This window comes from Arachis ipaensis, chromosome B05 (assembly GCF_000816755.2).
Source record: "Arachis ipaensis cultivar K30076 chromosome B05, Araip1.1, whole genome shotgun sequence".
Lineage (NCBI taxonomy): Eukaryota > Viridiplantae > Streptophyta > Magnoliopsida > Fabales > Fabaceae > Arachis > Arachis ipaensis.
In genome coordinates, this window is record NC_029789.2 from 8766873 (window position 1) to 8788657 (window position 21785).

The 21785-nt window shown below is 37.6% G+C and overlaps 1 long non-coding RNA gene and 1 pseudogene across 1 annotated transcript; one reads left to right on the forward strand and one right to left on the reverse strand.

Moving 5' to 3' along the window:
• LOC107640081 lies at nucleotides 1846-3164 on the reverse strand (annotated as a pseudogene).
• Nucleotides 3164-21155, forward strand: LOC110271738. Its single transcript, XR_002362353.1, has 3 exons — nucleotides 3164-3288; nucleotides 4864-4872; nucleotides 21144-21155. It is a non-coding gene; the product is annotated as an uncharacterized LOC110271738 (long non-coding RNA).

Genomic DNA, 21785 nt, shown 5'->3' on the forward strand with positions numbered 1-21785 from the left:
ATTATAAATTCAAATGAAATTCAAATTACATTAAATTCAAGATTAAATTGAATTTGGCTTTTTGGGCTTGATCCATTTGAAAGTTTGGAGAGTAGAGTAATGAATGAGGAAATTGAAGTTGAGGTTTAATGACATTTGCTTTTCAAAGACTACCCAAATTGGCCTCTGTTTACTTGTCGTGGTACGCCATGTAAGGGACATGGAACGCCTGCAATATTGCTCCAATTTCATGGCCCAAATGATGCTTCTGTTTTGCTTTAGCGTGGGACATCACAAAACTGGCATGAGACATGAAACGGGGGTCATGTGTACGCATGACATTGCTGAAATCATCACTTGTGCGTACGCATGGAGGCATGCGTATGCATGTTTTCACTTATTTGAATAATTGTGCGTACGCACGAATGCCGTTGGATGCCAGGATCACCACATTGGACGGCAAAGCTTTCAGGTTTAACTTTTGAATTTGAAAAATTGTATCCTAAGCTTTTAAAGCGTGTCATTTCTTTCAAAGCGTGTCCTTGGCTTTCTCCTTTATTCTTTTGATTTTTGTTTCATTTCCTAGACTTATCAAAGTACAAAACAACTTCAAACAACATTGATCAAAACACCAAAAATCTTAATTAAAGCAAGGATACTCTTTATCTTGAATTTAAGAAAAGAAATGTTAATAACATAGATTAAAAGCATAAAATTTCTAATAGAAGCACTAAATCACAACCACTATTTAAAGAAATAATAACTAAAAACTACTAAAGATGCACATGCATCAATAAGACTAACTGGATCCATTCTAAAAGAAAGATTAATGGAGTGTAGTGCAGCAGCATAAATTGCACTTGAGTGGTAATGTTTCTCATCTTCAATGCGGAGGAATTTAGAAACTTTACCTGTGAAATTATATGAAAAAAAGGTTCAAAAGAAGTGAATAACAGTACTAGCCATGTTTCTGCAAGCCAACATCGACACTATCAGTGAGGCAAATTGTATCAACACTAAAAGCATAGTTTACATAAAATTCAAGACTGTGGAAACATCAAACCAGCTAAATTAGTAAACAATCAGAATGTTAAACATCAGCCCTTTCTGCCAATTACCAAAGAAGTGTGTTGACTAATGAGTTGCCAAACGCGATAAATTCATTAAAGAGAATATTACTTTTACTCAAGGAGGGCAGACCGAGAGGCACAATAAGTTTAGAGTAGGATAACAGTCTTGAAAATGATACATCATCGTGAAGATCCTCCAATTTCTCTCTTCTCTACCCTCTCTTCTCCCACCCTCTCTAACCCTATCCCCGCCTCCGTCATCCCCGCCGCAGCTGGCAGCCCCTCTGCAGCCCACGCCGCCTCCTCTCGCTTCACCCTCTGCAGCCCACTCTCTCTAATCCTCTCCCACTTTCGTCGGCCCTCCAACATTCTCCTGTCGCCGCTGTCGTCGTTGCTACTAGGGTGGCAAGCGGGGAAGTCGGCCCCGCTCCATCCCGCTAAAAGCCAGCCTTTTGGCGGGTTGACCCGTTCCGCCCCGCCTAATGAAGCGGTCTTGAAACCTCAACCCGCCCCCGCCTAACAGCGGGCTGGCAGGTTGGCGGACCAAACTCGTCAATTTTTTTTTTACTATTAAGTATTAAATAATATATATAATTTCACAACTATTTTAATAAATTTATAATTTCTAAAGACATAAAAAAAATTATAATTTCTAAATTCACAAACATTAAAGTCTTTATAATTATAAATAAGTAATAAACGTAATCATAAACCAAGTTTTTTGAAACAAAATAATAAAACCAACATTGTCCAAAGTAAAATAAATATTGTACAAAACATATAATTAAACACAAGTTTAGAACATAATCAATCAAGCATAAAACATAATCCAAAATACTAAATTAGAACATCAAAAAACTCTAAGCCCGGCAGAAAGCCTGCCGTGTCCCGCCAAAGCTCACGGTTTAAGCGGTATAGGTTAGACGGTCTTTTGATGTGTGGCGGTCTCAATTCTCCACTCCGTCCTGCCTTTTTTGAAGGCTATACGGGCCGGCCCAGTGGGTTTAGGACTGTTTGCCACCCCTACCTCCAAGACTGTAGGCTTCTTGCTGTGAAGACTTGTGCATGCACGATGGCCTTGGACAGCATACAGCAAAATAGGAGTATTTGTATATTTAGCTACAATATTCTCTAAAAACTCTTTAGCCACAGCAGAGAATCCTCTAGAGTCGTCAACTACAAATTGAAAGCCCTGCCAAAAATTTGAACTTGTTTAAGACAAATCAAACCAAAATGATTGCTCCCCCAAAACTTAATAGATGAAGATTATGGTTAGATCAAAATTCAAACACTATGCTTCGAGTCATCATACCAATAATAAGCATTGATTGAAAAATCCCAAACCAAAATTTACATAGAGGAACACGAAATATTGGGTAGAAGAATATGCCTTGGAATTAGTAGCTTTGTTCGTTAAATATAATCTTTTCCTAAATACAAGCCATAAGAGGAAATAGGTCCATATATATGGAAAAGAAATCAAAGAAAATGAAAAGTAAATTGAATGGTAACATAGTAGATACCAAAAGATATTGCTTCACTTAAAGGGTTAAAGATATAAGAGGAACATCCCCTAAAACCAACAACTACAAGACACAAAAGCAGTAGTATACCTGTATATGATCACACTCTTCAACAAAAAATCGTAGACTATCACTAATTTCTTCCCCTTGCAAAGCCCAAGAAAAGGAATCCTTTCCAATTCCGTAATTGTTGAAGTCCTCAGTATCTATTCAAACTCCGTTTAATTCATAGACACTCCGGAGGTGATAATGTACTTTTGAGTAGTCTGTCCAAAACTCTGCACCATTTTCTAGACTTTCAACTAAATCCTTATCCTGATACTAATTTTGAGAACCATTGCTTGAACTACTAATGTCATTATACACAATCAAATTTTCCTCTTCCTCATAGAGTTTTTGTAGAAACAAATTTTACTTATGAGATTCAAAGGCCTGGTTGGAAACCTTACCTGTCCTGCGCATTGGTCTATAGACACTCAGCACATAAACAAAATTTAAACTAAAGATTTATGATAAATAATTAAATATATCTGATGAAATAGGTTTCATCTCCAATAAAACAGGCAAGCAGCAAGTGAACAGAGCACCAAAAGACTCAACCTAAATATTTGTAGAAAATTGCCATTTTTTATTTTTATTCATCCTTATAAAATCTAAGTTTTCTCATACAGACATAGACGGAAAGGTCTCACCAGGTAACAACATCTAATGGAGAGGTACCATTGCCATTTTCCTTTCCCACAGCTGAAATATGCCAACTAGACACTAATCTATTAGTTAATCATAACACAATTGAATTAACTGATACTCAGTTGTATTCGTGTCATGAGAATAGGTACATTTAGTGAGGTAATCAGATAGTAGCAGACCAATTAGATGACTGAAAATGCAAGATCTCATTAAATCTTCTACCAACACAATTTTGACCATACAAAATTTTCTTAAAAGAATGCTACATTGCTAGTTCAATCTCAAGAAATTGCACCTGTTGCGTCTCAGCAATATGATAAAGCACATCCATGTTAAGATCATGATTCTTGAAGACTGAATCAGCATTAAGGTCTCTAGCCAGCCCATGGAGTTCATCCTTACAATTGAACACAAATCTACATGATTAGACAATTAAACCTCTACATAAATTCTCGGCTTGGCTTTTCAGGATTAAAGAGCCTTGTTACTATGTACTACCTTCTCGCTTCTCCTTCACTTTAAAGCCTCTGCCTTTCTTTTTACTAGCACTATGAACTCTAAGTCACGGTATGGGTCGGAAGCCTGAAAGTATAAAGTCAGGGAAGTCAGTAAGATTGACTGAAGACATGAAATGACGTAGGATGACAGACAAAGATTGAAAGCATGAATTCTATTAAGCAAGAGGCAAGAAAAACAAAAACCTCAACTGTGAGAAAAATGAAAGGTTTAGAGTAGTTAGTTGCTAGCAAAATGTTTGAGGCAAATAGCTCTAACAAGAAAATGAAAGGAGTAGACAAAGATAAATGAATGGCATCTTTTTTTTTGTGGTGGTGGTGGTGTTTTAGTGGGGGTGTTAAAATGCTCACTGAAAATTTTAGACATGCCATGATCTTCATAAAAGTAACAAAAATGTTGTATTGCTCACAACAAGCAAAAGTAGTAATAACAACTCCATTGACTACAAATTGAAAAGGAAGAGACAATAAGTTTGATCACATAACGTAATCAAACGAAGTATTTTACTGACTACATGTTGAACCGAAGCTTCCGAATGAATCGTCGTAGTTGAAAGATTCTCACTTAACAAAATTTCACTCTTTTCAATAATAAACAACAATAAATGAAGAAACACTCGCTTAACTGAAAAAAGCATTAAAAATCATAAATGAGCACGGATTCCATGTGCCGTGCGTGTTTGGCGTTTCAGTGCGCATAACACTTAACTTTGGCAGACCGGTGCGCTGAAGGACGAGAGTCGTTGGATCTTTTTTGTTTTTTTATTCGACGTTATAGATTACTTGTTACTTCTCTCTTTTGATTAGCTACGGAATGCCTTTTGCTGATTTTGTGTCAGAAGGGTTGTTTTACAAAATTTATTTTGTTGTTGGTTAATTTTGTTAGATCCGAAAACTATCGGGGTTTATGTGAAAAAAATTTATGAATTTTTAAGTTGAAATTGATTACAGTTAATGGTGTATTTCGTTAACTAAGAGACGACGGAGTTGGGCTGTGAAGGAAGGAGATGCGTCGTCGATGTCTTTTGACACATACATACGATTCTGCCATTCACTATCGTATGGTGTATGCAGTTCGTGTTGTAGGAAGTAATCGTAAAATTGCCCAATTGCTGAATCTCGCAACTACGTCAATGTATGCGTTCGGAGGATTACGCGACCATCATGTCATCGCTGGAATAGCACTCGATCCCCACGGATAACAAGAAGTGGTGGTTCATGCAGAAGATTCGCTTTGCCAGAGAAGATCAGAGTCGAATGATTGAAGCGGCATGGAGATGTTGGAGAAGGAGAAGATCGACGAAGGAGAAGGAGAATCAATTTTGGGTCTGGCGGGTCATTTTTGCACCCAATTGGGTTGGGCTGGGTTACAGCCAATATGGATGTGACAAAAATAATGGAGCTGTATATTTTTATTTTCTGTAGACCCCGAGCTGTATAGTTTCTGTGAGACGAATGTTGGACTAATCGATTGAGTTATTAATAATGTTGTTAAAAATAGACCAATCCTTTAGTATGGCCCTCTTTATTATTCCAAAAAAAAAATCTCATATGGCTAAACAAAATAGTTATTGCATGTATAATTATTTGTTGAACAATTTAACAGCAGTATTGAATTTTCTTAGGATATAATAATTAAAATACTCTATAAAACCAACTTAGCTGATTAATGTAAGATTTTGTCAGATGTGCAACAACAGTATTGGATGAACATGCATATATGTTCCAATTGAACACGGGATTGGGATTGTATTCGTATAATATAATTGGTTTAGAGATTCAATACTTGTCCTTTCAAGAACAGAATTTGCTTTCATTTTTAAAGTAGTTTTTATTATTTAATTGCACTAGTTGTTTTATTATAACCTGAGAGAGAAGTACTTTGAATTTTGTTTCAATCAATGGTTTCATATTATTTAATTTGTTGATCCAAGCAATCTAATTTGAAAGATGTTTATTTTTTGTAATATGACATAATGTTAGGATATCATAAAAATGATACTATGTTTACATTCCTTTGTCTTATTATCTAGTGTAAAATAACGGTATGTGCCATTAAATTAGAAGGAACCGGTAAACATTCATGACAATCAAACGCGCTGCTTGTGGCGTAATACCAATTTGCAAAGAAAAATAAACCGATAAGCATGTCTTTGATAACGCACACGCAAATAGTTGCCAAAATGTTGCGAAATCATGAATTGGAAATGGTATTTGGCACCAACGCAACATAAATCCCTATAATTGTGTGTCAACAGCTCACATGACTTTAGACATTAAGAACAAACCGATGAAAGTAGATATAATTATATTAACTCAGTTTTAAGATGCATTACAGAAGACAAAAAGGGAGATAAAACAAACAAAGCAAATAAAAGGATCATCCAGGCCTCGACGTAAAACAACACGACATAAAGATATCAAACATGTGCAGCAGGTCAAATACCTCCGACCCCATCTTCATTCTGCCCGGCTGGCGCTCGATTGTTTGAGCTATGTACCGTCTGCGGCGTTGGACGATGACCACGACGGAGCAAGAACTTTTGCTTGTCCTCCAAAACGTCGAGCCTGCGTTCCAGGTCACGCCATGGTGGCACCTCGTGCTATTCTCGTGGACGAAGCTTGGCGATTTCTGCCATCAATTCTTTTGCTTTGTCATCCAACTGGCGAACGGTCACGTCATTCCTTCGTTGTGCCATTTGCAACATCGTTTCCAGCCGTCGCCGTGCTTTCTCCTCTTCTTCCAGTTGATCCGCCTTTGCCTTGGCCACGATCTTGGTGACAAACATCTCCACCCTTGCCTGCCTTAGTTCTGTTTCAGTCGTTTCAAGTCTAGCCTTCGAAATCTCCTCCTTCTGACCAGTGCAGCCTCAACGAGGTCACAATTTGCGCACTTTTCATCTCCACGGATGATGTTGATAAGAGCGGCGATGGACAGTTCCGCAAGGTCGTCTGGACTAATGGCGTGGTCCATAATGGATTCCTGCGACATTTTTTCAGAAGAAGAAGGCGAGATATGGCCGATGACGACGACCCTTAAAGCAACGATTTTTATTCTGGCGACGATGGTTCTCCTCTGGATGGGTCGTTCTCAGGCGTGAGACGTGGAATATTCCTTATGAGGTAAGTTTGAGAGGACTTAGTGGAAGCCTTCAGATGAGATGAACGTGGAGGTCTGGCAGAAGACGGTGAGAGCAGATGAGGGTAGTAGAAAGAAGAAGAGGGTATGCATTGACTGCGCGTTACTTATGTTAAGTGAAAAGTTGTTTTGTATTTTTTTAATTAGTTTGTTTTAAATTTTTTATGTAACATTTAAATTTCCAAAAGACTGAAAAAAGTCACCAAAAAATTTTAAATTTTCAAAAATTAAATTAATCACTTTTAACATGTTTAACTAATTTTTTTCGTTCATTTTTTTGAAAACTAATAATTAATTTAATTTTTGGAAACATAATAGAATAAATTAAATTATTTCGACAAAAAAAAAAGAAAACAAGAAATAATAGTTATTCAATGAGTAATTAAAGTAAATAATTAAATTAAGAAGAATAGAACTCTAAAATCGAGTAAACCACTCAGTACATGAATAGTCAGCATTAAATTATTGCTTTGTAAAGCCAAAGCTTTTAAATAGGATATCATAGTATTATTAAATTAAATTTTATTATCTACTCAACTAGTTTATAATAACGAGCATTTCTTCTCTATTAATTAATTAATTAATTAATTAACTGTTCTTGTCCTGAACAATCAGTAAAGAAACGCATGAAACACTGAACCATAATTTTAAATTACATTTTGTATTATGTATTATTGGTGGTCGTCTATCCTCTTGATATTTTCCAACCCCCCCTCCAACCCCCAAAGTGCTGGAAATGGGTGGAACATCCAAGAGGAATAGAAAGAAACGGAACATAGCCGTTTCTTACCAATGTCCGAGTAATATTCTTCCTCGCGATATATGGGTTAGGATTGCCACGAAGGTTGCATCGAATTCGATTAAGGATCTGTTTAACATGCAGGCGTCTTGCAAGTTGTTTCTGGATCCATGGAGGTCCGACACTGTTTATAAGCATGCGTTGATGTTAGATTTACTGATTGCGTCCTTTCTATATTACTATGATCGTCCAGAAAAGAGTTTCATAGATTGTTGCGCCGAAGCAGGAAATCCAGCCGCTCTACTCCGGGTGGGGATGATTGATTTTGTCTGGATTGGCCACTGCATCAGTGGAATGGACACCCTCTCTATGGCTGCAACGGGTGGCGACGTTGAAGCCTGTTACTTTTGTGCGATGCTGCTACTGTCTCATGGCAAGGAAGATGAAGAGCACCTGTGAAGGGGACTAGAATTTTTTGAAACTATACGTTCTTCTGGGGTGGTCGATAGGTGCAGAAAGGTCTTCAGGCAGGTATTCCATCCTCGATGGGTGGAGGTTAAACGGATCCTGGACAGCCCGAGGTTTGTCGGTCCACCAGTTGCCCTTTAAGAGGCACCATGGGGGTTGTGGAAGATTTGTGCTGTGTTTTGTGTGTTCAATGCTGGGATAATTACGAGGTGCGGCGGTTCTTGGAATCGTTTGTATTCGAATAAAAATGTCTATTTAGCGATTTGTGTTGTTCAAGTTTGTTGTTTATGCTTCTCGTATCTGCTATTACAGTATGTAGGGCAACATTATCTCCTCTTTTGTTAAGAATTTACGCATGGTTATCTTCATATGGAATATATTTTTATTATGTTTCTGTTTTTGTTCGTGGTTAAATCTAAGTTTGAAGTTGTATGGAAGATTTGTTGGACAATGATATAACTTGAGTATGCGCCTATACACAAGTTATTACAAGTCATGGGGAAGGCAAACGGTGTATGTAAAACGATAATAAGGTTTTTGTTCAGAAGAACTAGTTTTCGTTGTAGGGGGTGGTGGGTTAAGCTTGATGCTGGAATACGGTTTAGGGGTTTTTCCTCACTTAGATGCTTAGAAATGGACGAGTAAATTGAGGAACTCCAATGGTGCAATAGTAGTAGAGGTGTACTTGAACGCGGACTCAACGTTCAGGAGTAAAGGTGTACTTCACACGGAAGCAGGTTCAGAAGCAGGTACTTGCACCCACTAAGATAGTAAAAAAAAAGGTTTGTTCTATCAATCAATATATTAAATTGAATGCAATTAATTGTAATTAAAAAAATTATCATTTAATTTGATAATTTAATTTAATTTGACCATTTACAGTTTTTTAATCGAGTTAGAAACCCTTAATCTACACGATTTCAGCATGTATTAATGGTTGCATTTGCCGGCAGAAGAAATACGCTTTTACTTAATAGTGTATTGTATACGTATATATAAATATATAGTACATATAGTATATACAGTAATATAGCAATATAGTAAATGTATTAATTATCCAGTATTATCCATAATGTTGGACAACGAAACGTCTGACACGCTATGTGTAACAACCCTGATTTTCGAGTATGCGAGATCTTTTCTGAAGGCACGGAATCCTCTGGAAGATCAGTAAAGGGAACACCTCTGTTGTATCATCAAGAATCTCAATCCTCATTGTAATTATATTATCTTTAATTCAGGACCTTAGTGGAGATAAGCTCGATAATGCAATCACGAAGAACCTAGTTTTTGAACCGTATCGGTTAGGAGTTTTGGTTCTAGTTTTCGTAAATAGTCTCTGTTTGATGAACCAGACACGATTCATGAGAGAAGAGAGATAATAGTATAATACTATCATTATAGTAGTATTATAAGATGCTTGAATGATATTATAAGATTAGCTGGGTATGAATCATTTCTACCCAAGAACACATATTTCAGAGAAGGAGGTAAAGGTTTGAGCTCAAGCTTGGGGGCTTCCTTCTCCTTTATAGGCGTGTTCATCAGCTCCTTTTGGGGTGGTGAATCATCAACTTCAACTAATTCACACTCAGAAATAGGATCCAGAACATCATCAAGTATCTCAGTTTCCAGTACTTCTTGAACAAGTGGTTCAATAACATCTATTTTCATACACCCCTCAGAATCATTAGGGTGCTTGAGAGCTTCAAAAACATTTAGGACCACTTGTTCTTCATTGACCCTCAGGGTTAATTCACCTTTTTGCACATCTATCAGAGCTCTACCTGTAGCTAAAAAGGGTCTACCAAGTATAATAGAGGGTTTTACCTCCTCTTCTATGTCTAATAAAACAAAATCAACAGGGAAAATAAATGGTCCTACTTTAACAAGTAAATCTTCAACCACACCTACAGGTAATTTAATAGAAAGATTAGCAAGTTGAAGAGAAATACGAGTGGGTTTTACCTCCTCAATTTGAAGCTTTTTCATCACTGAAAGTGGCATGAGGTTGATGCTAACTCCAAGATCACATAAAGCTCTCTGAATGCCGACTTCTCCAATGGTGCAAGGAATGACAAAGCTCCCTGGTTCTGGCATCTTCTTAGGAAGGGTGTGTTGAATAATAGCACTGCATTCCTTGGTTAACACCACTGTTTCTTGCTCCTTCCAATTCCTCTTGTGGGTCAACAACTCTTTCATAAATTTAGCATAGAAAGGCATTTGCTCCAGAGCCTCTGCAAAAGGGATGTTGATCTGCAGCTTCTTGAAGACATCTAAAAATTTAGAGAATTGCTTTTCTTTGGACGCCTTCTGAAACCTCTGAGGATATGGCATTTTTGGCTTGTATTCAGGGGCCTTTGGCAAGGTGGGATAAGTGTCAAGAGAGTCAGGAAATATGGGTTGTCTGCACGTTTAGGAGGGGCGTGCTCTACTTCTTCTTTCTTCTCCTCTGGGGCTTCCTTTTCAACTAGATCTTCATTGACCTTAGTCTCAGAACTAGCTACCTTACCACTTCTCAATTGAATGGCCTTGCAATCTTCTCTTGGGTTCACTACTGTATCACCAGGGAATGTATTTGAAGACCTTTCAAGTAATTGCTTGCTCATTTGACCCATTTGCACCTCCAAATTTCTAATGGAGGCTCTGGTTTCTTGTATGAAACTCATCATCATCTCCCATTTAGGATCTTCTTGGGATTTAGAATTTGCCTGCTGAGGTGGTTGTTGTTGCTGAGACTGAAATTGGCGGTTATTATAGTTGTTTTGTTGAAAACCGCCCTGAAAACTATTGTTGAAGTTCTGAGGTCTCTGAGGTTGATCTCTCCACCCAAAATTTGGGTGATTCCTCCATCCCTGGTTGTATGTCTTAGAATATGGATCATTGTTAGGATTTCTAGGACCACTCCCCATGTAATTCACCTGTTTAGAAGAGGGCTGAGTATAATCATAATTATCATTTTGCATAAAGTTACCTGCCATGTCATAGGAGACTTCCTGTGGTGGATTTTGGGTGTTGATAGCTGAGACTTGCATGCCACCCATCTGTTGAGTAAGTAGATTTATTTACTGAGACATCAGCTTGTTCTGAGCAAGAAGAGCATTAACAGCTTCCACTTCCAGTACGCCTCTCTTCTGAGAGGTCTCAGAGTTCACAGAATTCCTGTTAGATGAGTATAAATATTGGTTGCTTGCAACCAATTCAATTAGCTCAATAGTCTCCTCTGGTGTCTTCTTCTTGTGCAATGAACCGCCTGCAGAAGTGTCTAGGCTCATCTTGGACATCTCACCCAAGCCTTCATAAAAGATATCCAGTTGGGTCTATTTGGAGAACATGTCTGGAGGGCATTGCCTAGTCAGTAGCTTGTATCTCTCCCAAGCTTCATAAAGAGTTTCACCCTCCTTCTGTCTGAAAGTCTGAACCTCCAACCTAAGCTTAGTAAGTTTTTTTGGTGGGAAAAATTTAGTGAGAAATTCAGTAACGACCTTTTCCCAAGTATTCAGGCTCTCCTTTGGTTGGGCATCTAGCCATAGCTTTGCTTTATCTCTTAGAGCAAACGGAAAGAGTATCAGTTTGTACACCTCTGGGTTCACTCCATTTGTCTTCACAGTATCACATATCTGCAGAAAATCAGAAATAAACTGATTTGGATCTTCATGAGGAAGTCCGTGATACTGGCAGTTTTGTTGCACCAGGGTGACCAATTGTGGTTTCAACTCAAAGTTGTTTGCAGTTATAGGAGACACCACAATGCTTTTTCCATAGAGATCCGCAGTAGGGGCAGAATAAGAGCCAAGCACTCTCCTCTTTTGATCATCCCCATTCGGATTTACCACATTGGCATTAGCATTATTATTTGCCATAATGGATTCTGCAGCCTTGCAAAGTCTTGCTTGTTGTAAACGTCGCCTGAAGGTTTTTTCAGGTTTAGGATAAAAGTCTAAGAGATGTTCTTTGTCTCTATTCCTGCGCATACACAAGCAGAAAACAAGAAAAAAATTGGGATTCTCTACGAAAATTAATAGAAAAATAAAGAGAAAAAATTAAAATAAAATCAACTGGGTAACACCAAACTTAATTTTAGAAATTAAGAAAAAATATTAATACTAAATATTTTTTTTTGAAATTAAAGACAAAAATGAAATAAAATTAAAAAAATTAAGAATTAATTGAAAAGAAATAAAATGAAAATATAAATAAAAAAGAAACACAAATACGAAACGTACGAGAATTTGGAAAGAAAAAAAAATTAAAAAGTAAAAGGAAGTAAAACAAAAAAGAAAGCACGGGGACTGGGAAGGGAAACGAAAAGCAAGAAAGAAAAGTAAAGGAAAAAAATGAGAAATAAAAATTAATAAACTTAGTTAAGAAAAAAAATTATCTAATCTAAGCAATCAAACAACGAGTAGTTGTCAATCACAATCACTTTCCGGCAACGGCGCCAAAAACTTGGTGCGGTATTTACAACCACACTTACTTACCGGCAAGTGTACTGGGTCATACCAAGTAATACCTTACGTGAGTAAGGGTCGATCCCACGAGAATTAATGGATTAAGCAATAATAGTATTTGATAGGCTTAGTTAGACAAACAGAAAAGAGTAATTGAGAGTTCAAAAGCATTAAACAATAAAGAAGAGTTTGAAGACAAGCAGGTGAATAGGTGAGGAATAAAATATTGAGAAAGCAGTTAAGGCTTCAGAGTTATCTATTTTCTGGATTAACTTTTCTTATTAACTAATTTTAATCATGTAAGATTTAATTCATGGCAAACTATTTGTGACTAGACCCTAATTCCTTAGACCTTCCTAGTCTCCTCTAAAATTCATCAACTGCCAATTCCTTAGTCAATTAATTCCAATTAGAGGGTGATGATCAATTTCTAGTTTATATGCCAAAAGAATCCTAATTATCCAAAAATAAGGGGATTATATGTCACGTATCTCGTTAAATACAAACAATTAGAAATTTAGTATAATATGTTTTCAAGCTGTTGTTCAAGTAAAGAGCTTTTCCAAGTTTTACAAGAACTCAATTAGAACATGGGTCATACTTCCGTTCCACCCAATATTCATGAAATAAAGAACGAAAAAAATTATTGAAATATAAATCAAAGCATGAATTAAATTAGAAAAATAATATTATCAATCCATACAATAGACAGAGCTCCTAACCTTAACAATGGAGGATAAGTTGCTCATAATTGAGAGGGAAAATGAGGATTCAGGTAAAATGTACAGAGTTGCAATCTGATGGCCTCAAATCCCTTTTTATTACTAATCCTAATAATCTTAAAATCTAATTATAAAAAATAATATCTTTTCCTAAAAATAAGATTTGAATTTAAATTCGAATTAATTAACAAGTCTTTAACTGATGGGTGGGGACCACTTGATTTGTCTATTCTGCAGCTTATAATCTGTATTTTCTGGGCTAGAAACTGGGTCAAACAGCCCAGAAATCGCCTCCAGTGTTTTCTGTCAATTCTGCAGATCACTCATGTGACGCGTCCGCGTCGTCCACGCATTCGCGTCATTTGTGCAGATTTCAGTCCACGCGTTCGCGTCAGGCACGCGATCACGTCATTGCGATTTCCTCCATTCCGCGCGGTCGCGTGAGCCATGCGTCCGCGTCGGTATTCACTGGTCATCTCCTTGGTTTCTTCTCTTTCTCTACAGAAACTTCATCAAATCCATCTAAATGCTACCTAAAATGAATAAAATTGCACAAAACTCAAAATAGCATCCATAGTGGCTAAAATATAATTAATTCTTAATTAAACTCAACAAGTTAGATGCAAATTCACTAGGAAAAGATAGGAAAGATGCTCACGCATCAGTAGGGTTTAACGAATTTAATCTTGATTGATTGTGTTTAAGTTGTGTGAATATGATATGATTTGGCTGTGCTTGAAATTGATTGTTTATATGAGTAATTCTTGTTGAAATTTTGGTGAAAATTTGATGAAATTTGATGAAAATCAAGTTATGAACTTGTGTTCTTGTGGCTGCTAGAAAACGAAACCCTAACAATTAAATTGAGGTTCAATTTGTGTTGAAATCATGTGAAAAAGATGGGGTTTTAGTGGCTTGGAATTTATTATGAATTTTGGTAAAAATCGATTGCTGAAAAGATTGAAAAACGGGTGAAAACAGAGAAAGAATCTGAAGAATTTATAAAGAACACGAAGAACACTTTGAGTGTGATGAAGAACTTTGAAGAATACCTTTTAGATCTTAAAAAGGGCAAGGTTGTAATTATTTTGGTGTTTGAGGGGTTGTTTGGTAATTTCTGAAAGTTAGGGTGGTAAAAGTAAAAATATTAAAAGCTACGGGTGATAAAAAGTGAATGTTAAAGGTTAAAAGTTAAAGTACGGTAATTTTCGAAAATTTAATGATAAAATAATAAAAAATAATAAAATATTAAATAATAATATTTAATTAAAAATAATATTTTAATATAAATAATAAAATAATACAGAAAAGGCAGTTTTCTGTAAAAGTTTTAGAAAGACAACTTTAAGCGCAGAATCTCATAATTACCTTCATAAAACACTTAGGGAGTGGTAATAACATGATAGTGAGGCAAATATAAAGGAAAGATAAGAATTTAAAGAAAAGATAAAACCAAAAAAAATTCTGTAAAGTTTTAATGACAGAAAAACAGACAGGGATTAATGAACGAACTAGGGCAACATAGTTAGTCCTTGAGTTATGACTAGGGTTAGATATTTTATGAAAAGTTAAACTGTTTCAGTATAGACTTAATGAACCTATACTTGGGACAGGCTAACTATTCATACCGAAATTTACATAAGCTTTAAATACATACGTTAAACAGAGAAACCAGAGCAGAGTAAAGAGATACAGAGAAAAAAGTAATCAGAATAGAGTAATAAGACAAAGAGAGAAGAGTAATATAATAAAGAGTTAAGCCTTGTGGCATGATATTCTATTGTATGTTTATCTGCTATTTTTCCGTTGGCCCTAGAGGTCCTGTAGGCCCAACTTCACCTACAGTAAGTTGTTATTCCTGTAGGCCGAAGTTCACCTACAGTGAATATCAATTGTGTAGCTCAGGGTATTGCTTCTGTAGGCCGAAGTTCACCTACAGAGAGTTGCCATTTCTGTAAGCCGAAGTTCACTTACAGGAGTGCTATTTCTGTAAGCCGAAGTTCACCTACAGAAAATTGTTGTGCTGTGTTTATATTATTCCTGTAAGCCGAAGTTTACTTACAGGGGCACCATTTCTGTAAGCCGAAATTCACTTACAGAGGTGTTATTTCTGTAGGCCGAAGTTCACCTACAGAAAGTTGTTTTGTTGTGTTTAGATTATTTCTGTAAGTCGAAGTTCACTTACAGCGGTGCCATTTCTGTAGGCCGAAGTTCACCTACATAGATGAAGCCATATCTAGGACTAGTTCCTAGGTAATGTCGGGTTGCAGGGTGTAAACTGACACGTGAGCTCATGGCCTGCATAGGACAGACATGCATCATACTTGGTTGCACATTTCCTCTGTTATGATTGTTGTTTGAATGTATGCTTTCTTTGTTTTCATTCTATTCTCTGTGTCTGTATTTTGTTTTCTTGTATTTTTTTGTTTGTGTTTTGCTTTCTATTTTCTCTATTTATCTATTTTTTCTGTTTACTGCTTCTCGGTATTCTGCTATTTATCTGCTAAACAACATGAAATTAACGAATGTAACTAATAACCCCGGCCCTACTAAGAACTCCCCAGTTCTTACCCCTTCTCTCTCCCTTTCCCCTTCATATGGAAGCATGAGTACCCTTCCGTAGTTCACTGACGACCGTTCGCAAAAAGGATTCCGCTTTAGGTAGTCTTCTAAGTCTAGAGTGAACTCCATTATCTGTTTATATGTGTATACTGTGAGACCTGCCAACGTCTTTACCCCGTTCATATGCGCACTTTAGCCTAAGTCCTATGTACGAGACTCCTGTTGTGTGGCTACCTGATGAGGTACTAGAGAGACGTCATATGGCAATGTCTGATCGTCAGATGAGTAATAGATGATGTTCTACCTTTTGATGACGTTCCAGCTTTCTTGAGTTTTGAAGACTTAGGACGTACTTTTCCTCGCTTTAGTAGTTTAGAGGTACTAGGTGAGTATAGAGTCTAGGCTAGCCTGGGCACCAGCTTAGGGACTTCTTGAACAGGTCAGGGCCTGTGATATTGTAGTTATATACATGTATATAGTTATTATCAAGCTATATCTAGGGGTGTTCTAACTAAAAGTATATACTCTAATAAAGGCGGAATCATTGAATGTTGTCAACTGCTTGTGATGTATTTATGTGTGGTTGTTTATGACTGTTTAATCTGTTATCAGTTGTGAATTAATTATGAATGATTCTGTCTATTAATCCAAACGTTTTAAAAAAAAGTACCTTGTAAAATAACTACGTTTTTAACAGCGAATCAGGCTCATATAATAAATAATAGATAATAATTAGGAAGACAAGTTGGTAACGCTCAGTTTCTGGTATGATCTAGACATACTGAAAATTGGGTCGTTACACTATGCCCTAATAATTAATGCCATTATATAATATATATGTTTTAACTTTTATATGATAGAAGATAATTGTTATATTTTATCACCGAAGCAGTTGAGGATATATACATTTTGGAAATTGAAATTAATATAATTGTACTATCGCGATAAATAAGTTTAAATGATGATAATAATATATAACAGCTTACATTCCGTCTCTTTATTGGCGGTCGTCTCTCCTCTTAATAATCTCCGATAATCCCCCAACAACCCCCCTCCAGCCTCTACCAAGCCCTTGCAAATGGCTGGAACTTCCAAGACAAACAGAAAGAAAGGGAACGTACCCATCGAACACGAATGTCTGCTGAATTTTCTTCCTCGCGATATATGGGTGAGGATTGCCACGAAGGTTACATCGAATTCGATTCATGATCTGTTCAACATGCAGGTGACTTGCAAGGTGTTTTTATGTGTAGCGAGTTCCAACGCTGTATACCAACATGCGACGATGTGGTATATACCATTAGTGTTCTTTTCATTTTATCTTAACCGGCCTGAAAGGAGGTTCCTCGATCGCTGCGTGGAAGCAAAAAATGCGGATGCTATACTCCGGCAGGGGTTGACGGAGCATTTCTGGATTGCCCGCCGTGACATTGGGATGGAACTGCTTACTAGGGCCTCGACGGAGGGCAGCGTCGAAGCAGGTTACCTATGTGCCATGTTGCCACTTTGTGATCACGAAGACGAAGAAGAAGTGCAAAGGGGTGTTGAAATGTTAGAGTTTATCCATACTTCTGGGATGGTTGAAAGGTGCAGGGAGTTCTTCACGGACATTTTCTGGGAACGATGGATTGACGAGAGATCATCGGATCAGGGACAGACGTGGCTTGTCGGTCCACCACTTGCACTACCCGCGGCACCATGGCTGATGTGTCCCGTGTCTCGTGTGTGCACTGCCTGGCGGATTACGAGGTCAGGGTTTTCTTGGAGATGTTTACATTTTAGTGAATGTGGCTGTTTATCACTTTTATTAATCTGCCCCCGAATGTACTGTTGTGGGGTTATCTTTATTTAACTTTATGTAATCTGCCAAAATAGTGGCTAGCAACTAAGGATTTGTAAACAATCTATTTCTTGGTTGAAAAAATGTCAGTTTGATCCAATAAATTAACATAATTAAAACGCATTGTTGTTCACCCAGTATTTCATAACTTCACCTGAAAAAAACAAACAAACAGACCTAAACAGTATATACCATAGACTGTTCTCGATAACATACATTGCGGGAGAGGGGTCGGTTTACGGTGTCTCCATCCCGTTGCGGCACTGACCCTTAACATCTGGGGCTTTTCCTCTAGCAAAATGTCAGCCAGCTGCTGTATGATTTCTTCCAGTTGAGTCTTCAGTTCCCATTTCTCTTTTTCGATATGGGATATAGGATACTCGAGCGACGTAATGGCCTCTTGTAGGTGCTCAATTGATGGGCTGGCTGCAGGTGATATAACTTTGTTAGCAACACATTGACACTGACGCAAGTGACTAAACGTGGGGGCATCACAAGAAGACAATTTTTGCTTACCAGATGCTCCTGGTACCTCCGTGTGAGGCGACGTCACCGTCGTATCGTGCCGTCTACCGTGAACGAATCAGTTGAACTCTGACGCTGGCGGGAGTTCGCTGCGCAGGCTGGAACAGGTGATACAGCAACTTGGAAGTACTCGTTCTAGGCGTTCACGGCCTCTTTGTAACTCCGGTAACGAAGAAGCAGGTTCCGTGGAAATCCATCCACCTGAGCCGATGCCGCCTCCCATGTGGGGTATATTCCGGGTATCCTCCCCCTAAACACGACGTAGCACGCACCTTCTGGCCGCATTGCCATCTGTCTGTTAGAGTAGATCTCGTAGACCTTGCAGGCGGAGAGGGGGTTAAGCTTGATAGTGGAAAACGATTTCTGGCTTTTCTCTCACCTAGAGGCTCAAAAATAGAATAGTAAATAAATAAAGCAACTACAATGGTGCAAAAGTAGTCGATATTTACTTGCATGCGGACTTCATGTTCAGCAGTATGGGTGTACTTCACGCGGACCCCAGACTCAGGAGTAGGGGTGCAGGGACCCTAGGTTCAGGACCAGGGGTGTACTTACATCAACTAAGAAAAAAGTAATAACATTTGTCATATAAATCACCATATTAATTTGAATGAATTTATTATATTTTTGAATTAATTTTTATCTTGAATTAATTTCCAATATTAATTATTATCGAGTTCCCTAGTTAAACAATTTAAAAAAACATAACCGTCGATGATAACACTTTCCTGACGAAATATGTGATTACATAATTACATTATACATGCATTAGATAAATAAGAGTTATCTCCTCTTTTGTTAAGAATTTACGCATAGTTATCCTCATATTGAATATATTTTTATTATGTTTCTGTTTTTGTGCGTGGATAAACCCAAGTTTAATCTGGTATAAAACATTTGTTTGATGATGATATAACTTATAATTTAAGTGCACGGCTATACACAAATTATTACAATTCCTGGGTCAGGAAAATTCAATGTTGGAGTGTAGTTTACGGGTTTTCTCTCACCTGAAGGCTCAAAAATGGAAGAGTAAATAAACAGGCTTAAATGGAAGAGTAAATAAACAGAGCAACTCAAATGGTGCAAAATTAGATATAATTAAAAAAATTGAGTTTTAGGTAGGCATTCAGAAGATCAAAAGGACGGCTAAACAAAAAAAGCAAATAAAACGTTCATACAAGGCCTCGACGGAAAACATGACATAAAGATAAACATTTGCACTGGGTCAAATACCCCCGACGCCATCTTCATTCTGCCTGACGGGCTCCTGATCGTTGGAGATGTGTGGCGTGTGCAGATCTTGACCACACCGATGAAACAAGAACTTTAGCTTGATCTCCACAACCTCGAGCCTGCTGTTCCACCTCATGCCATGGTGACTCCTCTTGTTGTTCCCGTCAACGAAGCTTGGCCATTTCCGCCATCAATTTATTTGCTTTGTCATCCAATTGGCAAACGGTTATTTCATTTTGTTGCAGCGCCATGCGCCACCTCTTTTTCAACCGGCGAACTTCCTGCAGTTCATCTCCTTTGCCTTCAACCTGACCTTGGCGGTAATCCTCTCCACCCTCGCCTGCCTGAGTTTTTCTTCTGTCGTTTCAAGTCTATCACTCAAAAACACCTCCCTCCTACGGATGAAGTCGATCAGATCAGCGGTCGACAGTCCTGCGAGGTCGTGGGGACTAACGGCGTGGTCGGTGAGGGATTCATGCGACATTTTCTCAGTAGAAGACGGCAACGTCTGGCCGACGACAAAGACCCTTCAAGAAACGATTTTTCTTCACGCAGAGAGGTTAGAGAAGGAGTTACGGCAGATAAGAACTGACGACTGGTTATGAGGTATAGGGTACGTCAATAGCGTGTATATATTATATCTCAGGGATATTTTTTACATTTCCTACGCATTGACTATTTGATTGTGCGTTATCTGTGTAAAGTGGACAGTTGTTTCGTATTCTTTTATTTTAAGTAGTTTGTTTTAGATTTTTTATTGAACATTTAAGTTATGAAAAAATAAATTAATACCTTTTAATATGTTTAAATAATGTACCTCTTTTATTTTTGGAAAATTAAAAGAATAAATTAAACCATTTCGGTTAAAAAAATAGATAACAGTTATTTCCGTCCCAGTATTAATAGCTGGTTTGTTTTATCTTGAAGCATCAGTAAATGAAGAAACCATCTGGGAAAACGTATGCGGTATTGAACCCCCAATGCGAGTATATTAAAAAGCAAAATGTTAAACTGGGTTCTTTAAAAATTTGGAGAATATATAATAGGGTTTAATACCATGGATGGCGCAAACATATCAATAAATGCATTTTTTAGCTATAGCTTAGGCCAAATCATGCTTTCTTTCGAGGTGAAATTTGATCTGAACTTTTTCACTAATGAGGTGACGTTTGAATAGACAGAAAGGGATGTGTATTGTTTAATAACGTGACAGACTAACGGTGAATTTATACAAAATTGGTTAATTGTAGAGGCAATGGGGAGTCACTGAAATGGAGGTAATTAATGGGACTATTTTTTATATATAAATAAAATTTTTAACAGGAAATGACAAAACACATAAATAGCAATGCACAAAATTATCTATTAAACCAAAATTATGTCAACCTCAAAAAACGTGTGCAGAATAAAATATAACGTATTTTATGAAAACAGAACTTAAATCTATGTTAACCTGGATATGTTATGTTCGAGTGGAAAAATAAAAAAAATTAACGAATATCAAATATTCCAGTGTTGATGTGGGTCAATATTTTCACTGTGTCCAGATGGTCAAAGTTTCAAATTTTAGTAATTCGTTTGATTCGACTAGATTATAACAACATATAAAAAAGATACAATAATCAACTGGCATAAAATGATAGCAAGACGATATATATAATAACATAATTACACAATAGCAAAGTCCTTACATAATACATATATTAGATAATTGAAGAAATAAGGTGAACCCAATCATATCCTATCAGTCGAAGTGGTGGACAAACAGGATCAACTCATAGTCTGCTCGACAATGCACACACAGAACATGAGCAGCACCTCCATCACCGTCGTTTATGTGCCACCCTCTTCCATAGCGTTGATGGTGGTAAATAGCACCCATGTGGCCACGGCTTGGACACGTATGCGAAACACAGACTAGATTCTCTCCGTTTAGCGCAGGCACACGACGCATGTGTCCACGACCGTGCGATAACGTCTCGGAACACCACTTTGTAGATTGTTAGGGCACCGGCTGCCTCAAGCCCACAAAATGTTTCCAAGCCCTTGTTCTTTGCCTCAGCGTCGTCACCTAGCATCAGCATCATTGACATTGTGTACTGGGCGGCCGAATGGCCGTGGGCTGCGACAGCGTGCATCGTTTTCATCCCCGCAAGACGACACTCGCCGAGGAAAAGGTCATCCACATTAGCCCGAAACAGAATTTTCAGGTGTTCGCTCTACCTGCATCGAACTAAGAAGTTCCTTCCCTGCTAGTGCATAGGACTCAAAGTCCACCACAATTGGTCGGAAAATGGAATGAAGGCGCATCGGTATATGAAATCCT